Raw genomic sequence first — 19,051 nt, forward strand, 5'->3', positions numbered from 1 at the left:
AGTTTAGAGACAAATTTCTAGATCTTTCTTTTTCCTTTTTAAGGGGGGGAGAAAATAATAATAATAATTATTGTTATTGTTGTCATTGTTGTTATTGATGTTGTATTTTATTTTTATTATTTTATTTTATTTTTAATATATGATCTGAAAATTGAAGCAGCTTCCATTCCTCTATACAGTAAAAAGAAGTTTCATTAGATGTTCACTTTCCAATTTCTATTTTCCCATTACTGGTAGTAATCACTCTGTCCTATCCAGTTCTGATAGCTCTGAGTAAGCAGCACTTAAAAAAAAATTAAAAATTGAAGGATTCCAAAACCTGGAAGGATTTGTTTGACAATGAGAAATTTGAACTAAGTAACATTTAATCAACCACTCAGGACAACTTTGTTTCAGAAATAAGGGGAATTTAAAAACAAGAGTTAATCAGACAGTGCTCACACTTGTCCCTTCACAAAGCACACACAATTTGACATGTAGATGGACCTCCTTGAAGTTCATCATATGTTGTCTTGCTTTCCATTGTTCAAACTGCATTATCAGGTACAGGTTTCTCCCTATCCACACCTCCTATTATATCCAGCATGTCTGCCTCAGCTCCATCATACTAGCTTTTCTCCTTGATTCAGGGAATACTTACCTTACCTGAACTTTCTTGAGAACCATGGCCAAATGTTCTTTTATATACAACCTGATGAGGTGCCCTGAAAACTCTGCAGAAAAGGAGCTCTGAAAAATTTACACATTCCCGTGCTTTTAGATGTCTTGAAAAATTTCCATCTATACATCTTGTAATTGTTGATTTGGCATAAAATTTAACTTTAGGTGTATGTGTGACTTTTAAATATTAATGATCTTCTGCTCTCACATAGAGAGTACTAAAAGCCCCAGAGAGTAACTCCTTTCAGTATGACTCTAGCAACAGTAGCCAGAAGATGCACTTCATCTCTCTCTGTATTCATTACGCAGCCCTGTGAACCACACAGAGGTCTGAAAATTACATCTTAATGGGGGTGATACAGGCATTGTTTGCAAATAAGATGTGCTGCTGGACCTTGTAAGGGGATATGAAGGCTGAACACACAAGGGCGTGTGAAGGACGAAGGCTGCCTTGCCTGTAGTTACCATGAGATGGTGGAGTTCAGGATCCTGAAAGGAGAGAACATAAAAGAAGTAAGATCTCTGGACTAACAGGTAGTATGCAGAAGGAGGAAACAGGGATAGGTGACTTGCAAGGAATATAGAGACACCGGCCTGAGCATGCAGAGATAGAAAAGCCAAGTCCATCAGATGCTGAACCTGGAGAAGTCTTTTACAAGTGTATAAGTAGCAATAAATGCAGCAAAGAAGTAGTAGCAAATAAGTTTTTGGTCCAAAACTGTCCAATGTCTTCATTAATGATCTGGATGATGGGGTAGAGTGCACCCTCAGTCAGTTTGCTGATGACACAAAACTGGGAGAAGTGGCTGATAAGCCAGAGGATCGTGCAGCTATTCAGAGAGACCTCAGGAGGCCAGAGAAATGGGCCAACAGGAATCTGATGGAGTTCAGCAGAGGAATTTGTCAAGTCCTACACTTGGGGACGAAAAACCCCATGCACCAGTACAGGTCACCCAGCTGGAAAACAGCTTTGCAGAAAATTATCTGATGTTCCTGTTGTACAGACAGTTAACCATGAGACAGCAATGTGCCCTTGAAACAAACAATGACAGTATCTCCCAATCTGCATTAAATCTAGTTTTCCACAGTCTCCTACATTTCAAGATATATCTGTTATTGCTTAACAAAACTTTTACCAGGTAGAACAGTTCACTACATACATTTTCAAGAAGAGAGGTAATAGAAAAAAAATCAGAAAACAGATCAGTCAGAAGAAAAGAAAGGTAACCAGACATTACCTAATCCTTCCTTTGGATTAGGTAATCAAGGTCCTTTCTATATTATTACATTGTGCAATTTCTAATTTTTTGAACGACATTACTGTTTAAAAAAAGTTTACATTATAAACACTGGAAAGGGAACACTTTAGTAATAAAAAGAGAATGCCAATAACTTTGAGGACAATTAGCTTGAAAAGGTCAGAAATATTCTGGCACTACTACACTACTGTATATACTTCAGAGAGCCTTTGTTTACAATCCAGACTGTTTGAATCAATATCGCTACTTTCTGACTTTTCTTCAACTCACTCACTAAACATTTCTAGTCTACTTCACAAAAAAACTGAACACTTTTGTAAAAAAACCAGAGAAGATGCATCAGTATATGTAAGTAATGACATTTATAGTACTGCTTGTCTTTCTACACTTCATTAAATTTTCACATTTATATTTTCTCAGATACAAGAGGATCAATTCAGGTATGGACAAAACAAACTGGCCTCTCTTTTGCAGCTACTACAGATGCTTTACAAAGTCTGAAAACAAAGCTGTTGCAGTCTAAATAACAGATGAAAGTGACATTTGCTGAGAGGACAGCTATTTATTATGTTACGGATGCAAAAATCAGGGGGAATAAAAGACAAAAGGGTAATATGATAAGGCTCAATCTCAAAAATGGCACATTAACAGACATCCAAGAAAAAATAAAATCAGAAAACTAAAAAGCTTTTTTATCACATCAATCCGACACATGAAGCATTCCCATTCTGAAGTTTAGGGCTGAAAAAGGGTCTGTCCACAAAACTGAAAAACACTGCTGGGACTGTCCTATATACACAGGCTGCAGAACTGTACTTAATCACTGTTTTACCTCCCATCCAGTCATAAGGTAGTTAATCTTATGCATTATCTTTGATTACAAGATTCTTTACATAGAAAAAGAAAATTATATTTATTTTTACTGAAAGATACTTATCTGTAAAGGTTTATCTTCATTTCACATCAGAAACAACCTTGCATCTTTGCTTGCAAGATGCTTGCATCTTTGCTTCATTTTTGCATGTATCTTAAGTGGAACATGCAACCAAAAAATCCCTAATATTATCCTAAACAAAGCAGTTGAAAAGACACCCAGAAAAAGAACTTAAATGAAAACCTGGCTTCACTCATCATATTCCTGTTGATACTAATGAAACCATGATTTCACCCATTCATACATGAGAAGATATAATACCTGCATATAGCAGTGCCCAGGAATATCTTGGCTGTTATATGAGATAATATGAAATCTCGTGGACAAAATATGGGATTTTCAGGTATAAATTAAAAGTTCTTCAGAAGGTAACTAGATTGCTTTCATTCAACATTTCATTCAAACATTTCACATTTATAGGTGTCTCTGATATCACCAAGTGAAAGATACCAAGAAACATAGAGCATAATAATGTTTACACAGTGTATATGCTTGTTGATTACAGTGTTAGCTAGAATCAAGCACAGGCAGAACCTATGGAATTTTTATAACACATAAATACATGTTGAGCTATGGAGCTACTATAGTCGATGTTTTTATTCCTCTCAAACTTCAAATCACAGATCTGTGCAGCCCTAGTAATGCTGCACAGGGCCCTAGTAATGCTGAACTTGTGTTCTGACCTAGATTTATAGATCATTTTCACAGAGACTCTGAAAATAAACCTACAGAATGACACACATATCCTCCTCTCTTTCATCTGAAAGCTATACACACAGATTTACTCCATGGCACTCTAATATCCAAGACCTAGGATTATTACAGAATGTGTAAGTCAGTTGTAACAAATTACACGATGATTCTCAGAGGCAGACAAGTTAATCATTAACAGCTTTGTATTAATACCAGGGTATTAATAAGCAAGAAAGAATAAAACTCCAAAACAATAGGTCCCTGCTATTTCTGAGGATAAAGCAAATTCCAGTATAATTTGTATGACTAAAATCACACTTAGGGATCTGTGCAAACTCTTAGGTCACTAGTGCACAATGCATTCTTTGCTTCTGCAGTCCCTCTCTTCCAGTTTCTTTCCTGTACAGGTGGTTCAGTCACATCTGACCAAGCTGCAGAGACAGCAGAACAGACCCAGATAAAATAAGCATAGCTGTGTTTCAGCATGTGCAACGGCTAGTTGTATGTCTCCTTGACTAGCTATACACATTTCTTGCTTTACATTACTAATTGTATCAGGAAGTGGGTTTATTTAATTTACCTACTTGCAAATGTAATCATGGCATACCTTCTATATATTTCAGAATAAATGCAAAAAACATACAGTCCCCAGAAAGGGAGAAAACTGAGCATTCATCACTGGCATCTCTGCAGTTCATGATTTTGTTTCTCACCAAATGATTGCCCAGTCAGAGGCAGCACAGCACATATCTTTTCATAACCTGCTGTTGTTTACATTCTGCATTATTAAAAAAAATTAAAAAGAAAAAGTATCCTCTCAAACATTGTCCACTTTTAGGGCCATATTTCCTCCGAAATTCACAAGAGAGACTGGAGGTTGAACAAGACAATGTGGTAATATAGTTTCAAGTCATTTTCATAAATGCTTTATCATTCACATTCTGAGTTGCATAACAGAAAGAAAATAAATTTATGCATCAGGCATTTAACCTTCACAGCATCTGTGTCAAAATTAGAGGTAAATGTAAATTTGCCTTACTTAGTGCAAACAATGCATTACACCAAGCCTCTCCACATGTATGTTTCCTCTGCTTAGATTCCATCAGATGTTTCACCAGTATCTTTCATGACTAGTATGTCCAATATGATCAAGTAAGTAAATATGGGAATCCTGAATGGTTTCGTCCACTGCTTTGCTTGCATTCTCTGTTTCATAAACACTAATACCAACAACCCAACTTGAAGAGTCAGACACCATCACACACTAGTCCTGCCCAGCGACTACACTCACCTTCTGAGGATTCTCCAGCCTTAGCAGTCATGGTTTCAGTCTTCTATGTTTTGTAGCTGTGGGTTAATAGAAAAAAAATACTATTCTCCTGCAAGTATTGAACATATTTTAAAATAAAAAGTACAAAAGTATTACCACATATATGGCTGCGTTTATTTTTTCAGTAAATTTCCAAATACATGCACTTATTATGTATACTCACTAAATTTAAGATCTTGATATTTATTTTGTCTAACTTGCAAAACTTTATAATAATAACTTATTCTATTATTACATCCCATTTTCTTTAAATGCTTACTGACTGCTGTTTCTTTGATCTTTCCAGTACTTCCTTTTCTTGCATCCAACCTTTTCTATAAAATAAACAGGTTTCCCTTAGTCCACCTACCGCTTCCTACATTTTCACGCTACTTTGTGAAAATATTCTGCACTGTTCCAAAACTGAAAAAGTTGCAAATAAGTTATACAGAATGATATCTCTGCCAGCTCAGGTCACCACATCTCAAGACTATTTTCCTTTAGGATAGGAGTAAGCTTTCCAGATGAACAGAGGCTATTTTTCCTAGAAAAACATATTACACTTGTTTTCCCTCACGCTGCCTCTTCCTTTACAATGGGAATTTTAAACAAGGAGTCACATTTCATTAACGTTATTGCTCCTTCTTTACTTCACATTGAATGCTGTACTAAAAATACAACCTTACAGAAAAAGCTCCAAATCAGGCTTTAATCTTTTTCTGTATGTAAAAATCTCATGTATTGCATGATGCACAACTCTTAGAAAGCAATAATGTGAACATGTAATTATCAACTGCATGACAATACAGAGATTCAAAGGAGAAGAAACATTCATGAAGTATCCATGTCTGAGAACATGATTTCAGAATCAGAACAATGTTTGCTTTTGAACAAATGTTTTCTTAGTAGAGTGGGAGATGCCATAATGTGGCACACAGTGTGACTGGTAGAACAGAAGCAAGCACATAGATCTTTTTTTCCTTCCTCCTTTACATCAATCAATAACACTTTGCTTTCAGCATCATTCCTGTCTGCTGTAGGTGTTCCTGCAGGACCTGAATGTTTCAAATACACATTGTTCCTTCACAGCAGCAGCACGGACTTGTAGCCTTTATATTCAGTCATTTTGACAGCCTACAAAAATCTCTTTCTGAAATGCAAATGAAGTCAGGGAAGTGGTAATTTGTAAAATTTTATAATTCAATGAGAATTTAGAAATATTTACAAAAGACCTATCTCCTGCTGCAGGTCTTTGACCCTGGCAAACTTCAAAGGTTGGTGAAAACAGTAAGGCATTAAAGTTTTGAGGAAAAAAACCCAACATACTACAAAAATCTAACAATGGAAAATGCTAGGCAATTTAAAGAGAGGGTTCACTATCAGCACTCCTAAAATTATTCCACATTTCTTATTTTGTTTCTTTCATAACTAAAAAGTTCAATGTTCATTTTTACTTTCTGCCTAATGAGGTCTATTCTTCCCTTGCAGCCAAAAAAAAATTGAAAGTCCTTTAGAAATCTTATCTAAATATGTACATTTTCAACTTCTTGCATACGTACTAGCTTACAGTACAGATAAAAAGAAGTCAGGTTTTTTAATGTAATGTAGCAAATAAGTAAGTAAATAAGGTCATTGTCACTGTCCAACAAAATTATCTCTATTCTGAAACTGTTAATTTATATTTAGCAATAAAGTTTGAGATTTCTTTGAATGAGCTAAAATCCTTTCAAGGCATCGATCTATTTTTGCTGCATGTGTATATAGTTTCCCAAATCCTGAAGGCAAGCTTCTAGGTGTTCTTACAATAGTAAAAAAAACTTTAAAGACCCTGTACTCAATTAACTCTATGAACAAACATGGGTATCACAAAAAACATTTCCTTTTCCCTTCAGGAATCTCACAAATGTCATTATCACCATTTATTAATATGTTGATCCATTGAAAATAGCAATTACTCTGATTCCTATTACAGGAAAAAAACAAGCATATTTGAAGTTTTTCAAATTAAATCCCAAGTGGCATGTTTAAATGAAAATTACTTAAACACTAAAATGCATGCTAAAGAGCTCTCTATTTCATTTTACATGGTCTGTTTAAGTTTTAGCTGAAAGCATACAGGAAGAAGATAGTTAGTGCTGGAACATTTACTCTGACTAAAAAAGCAAGATGAGTGCATATGTTAATACCATTGAAGATGAAAAATTTGTGAAGTGGAAGGAAAGCAACAGCTCCATGAGTCTATGTAGGCACTCTAGCTTTAGATAATGATTCAAGAACTTAGGATTTCTGGTTCAGGGAAGCAAAAAAAAATATGCAACAAAGAATGTCAGAACTGCTTAAATCTCTTCTCTCAGATACATTATGTTCAGTACACAAGGAAATATAGGGCAATACCCTTGTGGTCAGGAGTATCAGTAAGCATTAAAAACACTGCACAACCAAAGCAAGCTCATCAGCTGCATCATTCAGCTAAACTCAGAAACAACCTAATGTGGAACTATCTACAGCTACTGTGTGATCAAGCTACACAAATTATAAAACCAATCTGGCTATATACAATTTCTTTGTTTGGCTGATGCCTTTCCATGACCAAGGATACAGACTACAATTCTTACTCCCTGACTAGTTTTCAGGACTATATTGGGGACGGTATTATGCAAATCTTCATCAGTGACAATTTCTTCTAGGCTGGCTGCCACCAAAAGGAGCTTTAAAAGCAAGATAAATCTCCTAAGTTACTTTTTTTGAAACACAAAGGCTTATAAGGTGCTGCTATGCTTACAGAGCAGCAAGAAGCCACCACTAACATTGTTCTTAACAAATGTCCTACAATGATTCAGCAACTTTTCCAGCCTACTTTTGAAAGATCTTTTAGATTGTTAAGGTCTTTCTTATACCTGCACAGGCAGACCTCATTGTGTGTCTCCTGGTTAAAGAGGATACTCTTTTTACTTTAAAATATCTGATAAGATTCCTTCCCCGCAAGTATTCTCCAGGAAAAATCCCAGCTCATTCAGCATGGCAGATTTTTCACTCCCTTAATCTTCTTCTCAGCCCTTCTTTGGACTTGCTTCACATCCACATTTTTCTTGCACTGGTAAGGTCAGAACTGAACACAGCACTCCAGATGTGTCCTCGATAGTGTTGAGTAGAGGGGAATAACCACTTTTCTTGACCTGCTGGGATGCTTTTCCTGATGCAGCCTAGGACAAGGTTGACATATGTTGCTGACTTATTCAGCTCATTGTCCACCAGGAACCCCTAGTCTTTTTCTGCCAAGCTCTTTTTCAGCTGGTTGGTCCCCAGTCCTGCTCCAGTGCATGGGGTTGTTCCTCCCCAGGTGCAGGACTTGGCACCTCCCTCCATTGAACTCCATCAGATTCCTGTCAGCCCATTTCTCTGGCCTGTCGAGGTCCCTTTGAATAGCAGGGTGTGTCAGCTCCCCCTTTCAATTTTGTGTCATTTGTAAAATTGAGGTGCACTCTGCCCGCATCAGCCAAGTCATCAATGAAGATGCTGAACTGTCCTAGGCTCTTGGATACAAAACCAGTGACTGGACTCCAGATGGACTTCATGCTGCTGATAAAAAACCTTTAAATTCAGCATATCAGCTAATTTTCACTCCACCCCACTGTCTACTTCTCTTGTCATAGCTTACTTCATAAGTTTGTCTCAAGGATGCATTTCAGAATCTGTCAAAAGCCTTACTAAGATCAAGACAAACAAAGTTCACAGCTTTCCTCTCATCTGCTGAGCCAGTCAACTTTCCAGGATGTCTGGTTGGTTGAGCAAGACTTACCTATCACAAATGCATGCCAACTACTCCAAATCATCTTCTACCTTTAATATGTTTAGAAATTGTTTCCCCGATTAGCAGTTCTATGACTTCCCAGAGACTGATGCAAGGCTGGCCAGTTTGTAGCTCCCAAAATCCTCGTTCTTGCCTTTCTTGAAAATAACAGTGACATTTGATTTCTTCTAGCTCTTAGGAATCTCCTCCAAACACAATGACTGTTCAAAAACAATTAAGAGTGACCTTACAGTGACATCAGCCAATTCTATCAGCACTTGCTGAGTCAGGTGTGATCATGGACTTGCATACTCCCAGTTTGTTTAAATCTTCCCTAAACTAACCCTCCTCCATGAAGGGTAAGTCTTCCTTGACCCTGCCTTTTCCACTGGTCTCAGAGACAGGTGAGAGATACAAGTCTCACAAATCTCTCTCTCATTTCCATTTTAAATTCAAGAAGGTATGACTTAGTTCATCCTGTCAAAGATGACTGAATACACCAGTACTCACAGCAGCTGTCTGAATTAACCTTGAATGGGGACTTTGCTAATCCTGTTTTATGTCAGATTAATCTGAATGATGAATACAATGATCAGAAACTGCAACACAGTCTCTGTGAAACTTCTGGAACACATTCACTGCAATATCATTTGAGTGGATGAGAATAAAGTTGGAAAATTGATTAGCACCTTCATGGCTTCTGGACTGAGGTTATGATCAGGAATTAAACTCTCCATGTTTAATAGTGCAGAGAGCATTATCATGCTCAAATTATGTTACCTCAGTGGGCTCCTCACTTATGCTATGGAGAGGAGTATCTTTTAAGAAGAATCTTGTCCTTGTCAGGAAAGTAATATTGCAGTGCTTTGCAGGAGAGTTCTATGGATTAAATAAAAATTAAATAAGTATTTAAAAACTTGGGAAAAAATAAAGGGTGTGACAGAAATTGAACCCTTCTGTGGTAAAGTGGAAAACAGACTTTGTCCAGGGAAAAAAAAATCACAAAAATATCCCTTTTATGGGATTTTCTGTTTGGTAGCAAAAATTTTTTTTTCTGATAATTGATTATTCTCAGAATAATCACAACATTATTCAAATAGTGAGCATCCAAACAATTAGAAACAGGGATAATGGAGCATGCTGAAAAGATTTATCTTACAAGGGACCCACCATCAAGGCGTAACAGGTCAAAAATGACAAGTAGCAAACAAAAAGAAAATATTTTATCTATCATACCTTATCCTTGAAAGAGTCACAGGAGAATTAAGTATAAAGATTCTACTCAATTCAAAAGAGAACATTCATTAAATATCCTTAAGTTCTCCCTTAGAATTTCATTTTTACAGAGATAGTTGTCACGAGTAAACAGACTTGAGAAACTTTCCATTTTTCAAAGAGCACATTGACTTAGGATCTTTTCACAGGACACAATGCTGCTTGTTAAGTTTATCTGCAAAGATGTCATTTTTCTTTCAAGGACAAACAAAGCAAATAGTACCTCCCCCATGGCTATGGTATGTTAATTAACCTATCATTTCTAGAATATAATAGCTTGTCAGCAGAAAAGCCTAAAATTGTGAACTGACTTCAATAAAGTTCCCCATTCCAGATGATAAGTTTCTTTAATTAGCATTTAAGCACTACTAGGTAGCCTTATTTGAATGGTCCCAACAGCTTTTATTAGGTTTGGTAGCCATTAGGGTATAAAAAGAAAAAATATCTTATATTAATCTTTGTCTTCAAGACATATTCTCAAAAGAGCAACTAGCAAGTTCTTAAATGCAGTCAACAGTAATTTTTTTTCAAGTGCATCTACAATTAGGACTTCAGTGTTGTGTAGATGCATTTAATGTAGGGTTACACTGAATGAAAGTGTAATCAGGCTATGACAACATTCACTTTTGTATGGTTAAACTGCTGCTGTTACCCTACCTGGTATATAAAAACTGTCCAAAGTATGTCTGACTGAGTAAACCACTGGAGTACAGGCAGCAGACCATTGAGAAATGGACATACATGATGATCAGGACTCTCCTACAGTTTTACCATCCTCCAGCACTTATGGATTAAAGCACTATTAAAGTAAAACTGAATTAATTTATAATTACCCAGCAATAAGGATGTTTTCTTTTTGCCTGAGCATCTGTCAAGAAATGTTTTCATCCTCACTGAACATTAGTCAAACACCTGCTTCTCTGAGCTGTGATGCTGTGGGGAATCCTTCTCCAACAGAGGTTTAATATGTGCTGAAATGGGAATGCATATTTGTGCTTTTAATTAACAAGGAAAAATGTAATAATACAAAAATCAGCTAACACCTCTTGGAACCTGAAACATAAACATAAGTTCTCTTTCAAACTAAAATGAGTTGAATCACTTAAAGCCATTAAAAAATAAGGATCAAGACCAGTTACAAGGACTTTTTAGCTGCAAGAGAGTGCACTACCATTAATCTTCAGGGTTCAGAATTCTTCCTCCTCTTTGTCTTTGACATGTTTCATTTCTATAAAATCAGGATCCAAACATGCAAGAGTAGTTTAAATGCTTTGTGCTTTTACCTGGCACATGCAATTCGGTCTAGATTTCACATTCTCATTCCTAATATATGAATGTTACCTTGAAAAAATAAACTATCACAGTTAATAAATGATGACACAGTATGAACTCAAACATGAGTTTCTTATGTTTTACTGATTTTAAGGCTGGTAGGTTGGAAGCTGAGAGTTAGTCCTGCCACTAACTAATCTAATCTAATCAGGGCAATTGTAAACAGAGATTACCACCTGATGACAGTTTTATTCATAACATTTAGGACAATTAGAGTTGTTCATAATATATGCTCAAATTAGGCATATTTCCCAGCCATTACAGCCTTATCAGTGTCAACTTCTAGAGACCAACATCGTTCCTGAAAATAAAAAAAAATAAAGAGAGAATCATAGTGTATGCATAAATGACAATGCAGTTGAATAAATGATACTGGAAAATGGTGAATCAATCTGAATATGAGACAGACTGTTAGAACTCTAGTGAAGAAATTAGCAAGCTGCAATAGACAGTTACAACCATACCTACAGGGACAGTTCAGCATACACAGAGGTTATACATACTTCACATCATAAATCACAATTTATTTTAGACATTTTATTCACTAAAAATTAACACTTTAAGTACTTTGTGCTTAAAGGTAAGGATGGTTCAGCGATTGATGCCTCCGTCTCCCTCTTGTTCCTGTATCCTCTTTCTTCACTTGAGACTGCTTAACATTAGATTTTTATTGTAGACATCTTAAAAATACACGCAAAAAACCAAGGCTCTCATTAAACATACTGCTAGATTTCAACCACCATTTCAGATACCATATTGTCTAAGTGCAGTCTCCATCAAGAGACTTTAATTCTACCATCATGTATGCACAAGCTATTGATATAACCATATGGAAAACAAATTTCTGGGATTTCTTCTCTAACCACAAGAATATATGGAACAGTGCTGGATGTGAGAGTTTTATTGTACAACAAAGCAAACTGCTAGCTGAGTTGCATTTAGTACATCTTCCCTAAACTTGGGTAAAGATTAAATTAATTTTGACCTTCAAGCAATTAAATTCTCAAAGAGGTAACTCTCTGAGTTTCACTAATTTGCATAGTCTAATTCTGCTGAGCCAGAGAAGGACTTCTGTAACTTCTCTCAGTGATGTAACTACACTGCAGTAATAGCTACAGCAAGTGTGTAGCTGGTACAACCCAGACAGGATTTTGCAGCACTGCAAGTACTCCGAGCTAAACTGTGTATCTAGTTCAATATCGTGAGACCTGCAGTTCAGGTCCCCCTACGACCTCATGATAACATTATTTTTAATTTAATTAAGAAGGAAAACTAACATTGCTTTCAAGAAAATAATTGAGCAGGCTCCAGTTCTGGTAAGATTAAAATATAAAGCTATAGAGATCTTGGAACCAAAAGGATTGGGGCTAAATAGTAACAAAGATCCATCATTTACACTGCTATCTGCACATTCGCCACTGTTTGTAAATACCTGTAATAAGGGAATAAACCTAAATTGAGTGACTTAAGCTTTCCCATAAAAGCACTCAGTCTGCTCGAACAATATTCTCTCAAAATACAGAGTATAAAAATAACATAGATAGAATGATATACATACCTATTCTAGAACACGGATAAATAATCTTAAGTCAGTGATGGCTAAAAACAAAAAATGTCACTATGAATTTGGGAACTATGTGTTTGGGTAAAAGCATTGCTAGTTATTCCATCTCTTAAACATGACTGTGAGGGAAAGAACTGACAGAGGAGTGATCTGTTTTTCTTGCCTTAAACCCTCAAAAAGAGCCATAACAGCCCTAGAGTGTAGTGGTTGATAACTAAAACACCCATGACACTGCATACCAAGGAGTAGAATAAATATGTAAGAACTACTGAGAGAAGAGCAACTCTCTTAATACTAAACCCTTAATAATTAGAAAACACATACCCCTAAAGTATCTTTTTTTCTTCCTGATGTGTTGCTGTAATGTGCATTCCACTGGGGCTGGGCATGCATTTCTGCACCTAAAGTCAGAAAATCGAGACCCTTCAGTTCCTAAGTACACTTCAGCCATTTATGCACAGTGTAAAGGAAACATTCTCCTCCTATTTCTTTTTCATTATGGACTTCATAAGGTGTACAGAAATATGAAGCAAAGAGGAAAGTCAGAAAAAAAGGAATACATTGGGGAACAGCATGTTACAAAGGTAAATCTGTTAGATAGAGGCAATTAACTTTTCTCTTTCTTGACCTATTTATTCAATTGTCATTTTATTCCAAACAATAAATGAAGTAATAAATCAGTCCTTTTTCAGTATTGATGGAAGGAATGACTAACTAGAAAACATACCCAGAACAATGCTTGTTCAAAATACTTCAGATAAGGACTTCAGAGAAGTCTATACTATTTTCTTGTACTTGCCAGTGATTAAAGCTGGTGAAAATTTTTGGACATGCTGGAATTACACTGAGCATTCTTGTCTTTGACCAGTCACAGCACTGCACTCCACTTGTACCTAGTTTGAAATTTTCTGGTGCAAACTAGATTTGTCAGACTCTTAAAAGAGACAAAATTTGATCAACTTTATTCAAAACCAAGTCAAGATTACAGCCATTGTGACACCTGAGCACTTTATATTTATCAGTATTTTTAGGAGCTTTGGTTAGGATTTAATTGAAACTCTGTAATGATAAAACACAGAGTATGTGCACATATGTCTCAGGGGGTTCTGATACCAAAACTTCCAAAAATCTGTTCTAGCTACTGCAGTCTTAAAAAACATACATATCACAAAAAGATGAAGAAAGACAACACATGCATGAAGAGTATTAAAAAGACAAAATTTTAGAAATTTTATTAGAGTATAAGACAAAGTATACTGCTTTTTAAAGGACAGAAGACTCTAATTGCTTTCATGAAGTAAATCCTGGGAGTGCTCCAAAGCTTGCAAGGAAAACTACAGCCATTATCATCAGAAGATGCAATTAAACAAACAAACTCCCCCCCCCCCCCTTTATTTCCATATCCTTTTTTTTTTTTTAGATATTTTTCCCGGTGTTCAAATTAACCTTTTTTTGAATGCAGCCTGCATAGGTCAGGAATGCATACCAAAGTAACCTTACTAGATACTGCTGAAAAAGGTTACAGTGTGAAACTAATACTTTGTCATCAGTCAAAAAATCATCATTTTTTCCCAGAAAATGGGTAGATAATTTGAACTACCCTGTGAACTAAGTCTGTCTTATTTATGAAGAAATTGCCAGTATAAAGTCCTTTACCTAACTTCATCCTCAGGCAAATGTGGATTCCAATCTTTGAAAAAAAGGCTTGTTTCCCTTCATTGCAGATAAGTAGCTAAATAATACTACTACTGAAAATAAGGATCACTCATCTAGGGAATTTCCTCTTGTGATTCCTGGAAAAATATTTTCTGCAATTGCAAGCATGCTAGAGATACTTAACTTCAGTACTGACACGATAATCTGATGATGCATGCATGCACCCATTCCAGAGCACTGACATGTACACAGAAAGAAAAAGCATTTTGGAATTTAGAACAGTCTTGTCTGCTTGTGTAGCACACTGTTGTTATGTTGTCATAAACAAAGAGAATCTTGACATATGTTGGGAATTCTGAGATCATCAACATAAAATTCCTCAGATAAATACTAATAATGAGAAAACATGGGTACTGTTCCAATGCACACTACTTTGAAAACTAAATGTTCTCCAGACAAAATTTGAAGACTCCAGATCAGATACTTTTTACTGAAATCAATATGAGAATTTTTGTCCAATAACACGTTCTTTTCTTAATTTAAGTGATTTGGATGGGACCCTACTACCCTTTGAACCTGTCTCCAGTAGTAAAATGTAGTTCACATACTTTATTATTCAGTCAGTGAGTGTGTGCCATAATAAACAAGTGAGAGACTTCAAACTAAAATAAGGAAATGTTGTTAGTCATAGCTACTGTTCTTTAATAAAAACACCCCAGTTAAATAGACAATGATGTCACAAATAATTTGCTAGCCATACGGCTATGCAGTAAACAGTGATCACTTTGCACACCCTGTGACATCAAAATGATTAATTAATATGATATAACAGCATATTGCCTTATGCATGAACAGCTGTTCCTACACCTTCCAGATGGATATACTTAAAGTTCTATCATTCATGTTATATACCACCCACTAGTGGTTATCTGAAAACCTTCAAGATGCAAAAACATTAAATACTATAACAGAATATCAAGGTAATTTCGTATTAAGATTAAAAATGTCCTGAGACAAATTTTTATATAGTTGTTCTGAGAGGCAGTCTGCACATTGAAGAGTCTGTCCAGTTCTGCAGATGTTAATTAAGGCCAATTTGTCACAGATAAGCAGCAACTTACATGAGCTGTTAAACCAACAGGAGAAAACCAGGGGAAAAACAAATTATAATCCTGTGTATTTCTACTCTGGCATTCAGAGTAATCTTCTATGCAGTTCTACTTTTAGGAACTTAATGAGCTTTGTATTTTTTATCATGTTCGTGTTAGGCCTAAATGATCTAATGTTTTTGGAAAAGCTTTACCACTGGAAAACTTTTTGTCTATTGTTTCAGGTCTAAAAGTCTGAACAAAAATTAAATTTACTTTTTTTTTGCCTCTGAGAACTTAAAATTCAAAAATGTGACATACAGAAGACAAAATTTGATGAAAAAATCAGATGGGATAACTTCTTTGCATTTCATTTTCTGTTTTCATTTGTTGTGCATATGCAGGGTTTTTTTGAGACCTACATGAACAGGGTAGAAGACCACTCTGTACATAAGCAGAGACAGGGAGGAAATCAGTTAGAAAATAAGAAATGAAGTTGGCACCAGTGGTAGAGAACTTGCTGGAGAAGATACTGCATAAATGAAGAGATTAATGGACATTGTTGTGCCCTGTTCTAGCAACACGCTTAGAAAACTCATTTACAACTCCTTTCAATCAGCCAAAACTATTGCCTTGTATGTCTGCACTGCATGATAATTTTCAAAACAAAGCAAAGCTGCATAAAAGAGACCTAGGCAAAAGAGTGGCAACGTTGGTAGAAAAAAATTGTATCACATGAAATTAGCCCTACCTAGTTCTTGTGGACTCCATACACCTACTGTCAGGAGGAGTCACCACTCTTTCTCAGCAATAACAGACAGAAGTATTTGCAGAGGCTTAAAGCTTACTTTCAGCATCAAATTGTCATCTACAGACAACAGTAGTAAGCTACTTGCTACAGAAGAGAAGTTAAAACCTACCTTGTAGATTTGTATGCCAGCAAAGCAAATTACAGGTATCCTAGAAATAAAACATCAGACTCAAATCAGTAAAGAATGGCATTATTTCCTTTTTTTCAACCTTTGTGTATGACTTGACCAAAAGGAAACCCCTCAAGCAAAACTTTGAAGAGGAAGTAACATCAGCACTGCACTGAGAAAATCCAAACTGTTATACTACAGAGGTAGTACAGCAGAGCACCTGTATTAACATGATGCCTCTTATTAGAAAGAAACAGAATGTTCTGGAACCAATGTCCATCCAGCATGAATTCATGACAAAATAATGTATGTCTGTTAAACAAATCCTGAAGGGGCAGTCCAAGTAGAGAACAACAAGACCTCCAGTAATCACATTGGCAGATAAAACTCCTTCATATCAAGCCAACCATTGCCTTGGTTGCATCCTCATCTTCTAGAGGTTTCTCCAGACTCTTCAACAGATTTTATACCTTCATATTACATACATCACTGTATATGGTGTATGCATCTGACCTTGAGAGCATATTCCTACAATGTGTTTTCCTGAGAAAGAAAACCGGCATGAGTAAGCTCTAGACAGTTCAGCAAAAGGTGAGAAAAGCCTATTATTCCAATGGTCCTTACACTTACTCTCCTACATTCAATTTTAAAAGCACAGAAATAAAGGATATACATTCATGCTTACTGCAAAAATTCTCATTGACTAATATATACCAAACCAATCAGCATGATTATGAACCTGTTTCAATCCACAATGGAATAGATTTAGCGTATGTATGGTCAGTTATTAAATTCCAAGAGAAGGAATGAGAGCAAAAAAAGTACACAACATAATTTCTTAAATCATTGTGCTGTTTCAGAACCAAACATATAAATATGCTATCAATGGCAAAGGTCATCAGCATGTAGGAAGGAACTAAGATAACTTCCTGTATCTGTATTCCTGTATATTTGGATTTGCTGGGGTTTTTTTAAGAATTTCTTTTCATGTACACATGAAGGCAAATAAGCAATACTTATAACAAAATACAAATGTAAAATAAAAAAAAGCAAACTCAAAAAAATTCATATTGAATTTAACATTATAGATTAAATGTTTAATGCATTTTATGACTACAATTATTATTTATATTACTGTACTGTCTAGGGATCCTACTGAATGACAAGAATCTTAGTAGGACAAGAGTGTTGGAAACACAAAAAAGCACTAGAAGATCATAAATCTTACAGTCTAAACACTGGACAAAAGGAATGAGCAATACACTCAGAAACATACAAACATCCACTAATATGAATCAGTGTAATAAAGAGTAGCTCATAACACATAAGCAGCCCTAAAGAAATAAATTTTGAGCAGGTAGATGCATTGTAACTGTAAATCTGTAATGTTAATAAAACATTTTTCTCTGTTGTATATAAACAGAAGAAACAAGTAAGCAAACAAATCCATCAATCCTAAATCTATTACATGAAGGTTCACTAGTGCTAGCCTCTGTGTAACCTCTACTGACATAGAGGTTAAAAAAAAACGGTAAAATCAGCCCAACGAGATTTTTCTGTCTTTGCTGAATAACTGAATATTAGTCATAAGCAACAATCATTTTAAGAAATACTCATGCAAAACGAACTCTATCCCACAAGTCTGAACTTATTGTGTATAACAACTTTATTCTCAAGTGAAAACAAAATTTTATAGATGTTACAAACTGACCACATATTTAGAATTATAAACTTGTCACAGTTCATCCTCCAGCAATAAGCTGAAGTAGTGAAGCAAACTACTCTCACCAACTAGTTAATTGCTTTCCAGCATCTCGGTTAGATATAACACAGGCCCAATTCCTTCCCATTCACAAAGAACAAAGTGGGATGTCCTGGTTTTTGATTTCCTTCCATTCTTTCAGGTTGCTACTGTTTGGAAAGGTATCAACAAACATACTTGGGCTTCTTTAACAGACGGATCTTTTGTAGACAGCCAAATCGGACAGAAATCTTTACATTCAGTGGCTTCTCAGAGCTGAGCTGTAATATCCTTGTGGCACTGTTTGCAGTGCAGTAATTGAGAACAGTACAGCTGTATTATTAAAAAAACAAACAAACAAACAAAACCACACCAAACTTGCCAGAGACCAAGAATACTAAAACTAAACTAAAATAAAGGATTCTAAGGTTGAAGAGAAGAAAATTATCTGTATAGTCCTGTAAAAAGACTGCATTCACATTGTGTCTCTTGCAAACTAAGCTGCAGGCATAAGTGTATAATAAGCAGTAGGGAAAAAGGAACAGGGAGTTCTATAGGAATATATCTTTAATCTAGTCAAGATACTTGTCATGCTATGAGCTGTAAAGCTGATTACATAAGGAATTTCTATGCCTTGTAAGCCCCCCTAAACACTTCTCAGGCACATCAGATTACAGTGTTTACTCTTTGAATCCTTGACTATACCAATTAGGGACAAAACAAAAAAATGCAATTCATAAAAAAAAATAATCTGCCAGTAATACAACTTCACATGTTATTATGAAAAACCAAATACAGACATTTGTCCCTTGGACTCGCAGTCAAGTAAC

General features: G+C 35.7%; 1 long non-coding RNA gene across 3 annotated transcripts; it reads right to left on the reverse strand.

Annotated features, from left to right (window-relative positions):
* Positions 1-1,053: 1,053 nt before the first annotated feature.
* On the reverse strand, positions 1,054-18,582 carry LOC116788417. 3 transcript variants are annotated; one of them, XR_004357630.1, is made up of 6 exons: positions 14,473-18,582; positions 13,141-13,217; positions 12,811-12,851; positions 5,140-5,190; positions 4,838-4,893; positions 1,054-1,149 (listed from the first exon to the last, which is right to left on the reverse strand). It is a non-coding gene; the product is annotated as an uncharacterized LOC116788417 (long non-coding RNA). The 3 variants fall into 3 exon arrangements; XR_004357629.1 differs by lacking the exon at positions 1,054-1,149 and adding an exon at positions 3,871-3,977; XR_004357631.1 differs by lacking the exons at positions 1,054-1,149; positions 4,838-4,893; positions 5,140-5,190 and adding an exon at positions 11,305-11,553.
* Positions 18,583-19,051: the final 469 nt, after the last annotated feature.

The sequence above is a fragment of the Chiroxiphia lanceolata genome, chromosome 6 (genome assembly GCF_009829145.1).
Source record: "Chiroxiphia lanceolata isolate bChiLan1 chromosome 6, bChiLan1.pri, whole genome shotgun sequence".
Lineage (NCBI taxonomy): Eukaryota > Metazoa > Chordata > Aves > Passeriformes > Pipridae > Chiroxiphia > Chiroxiphia lanceolata.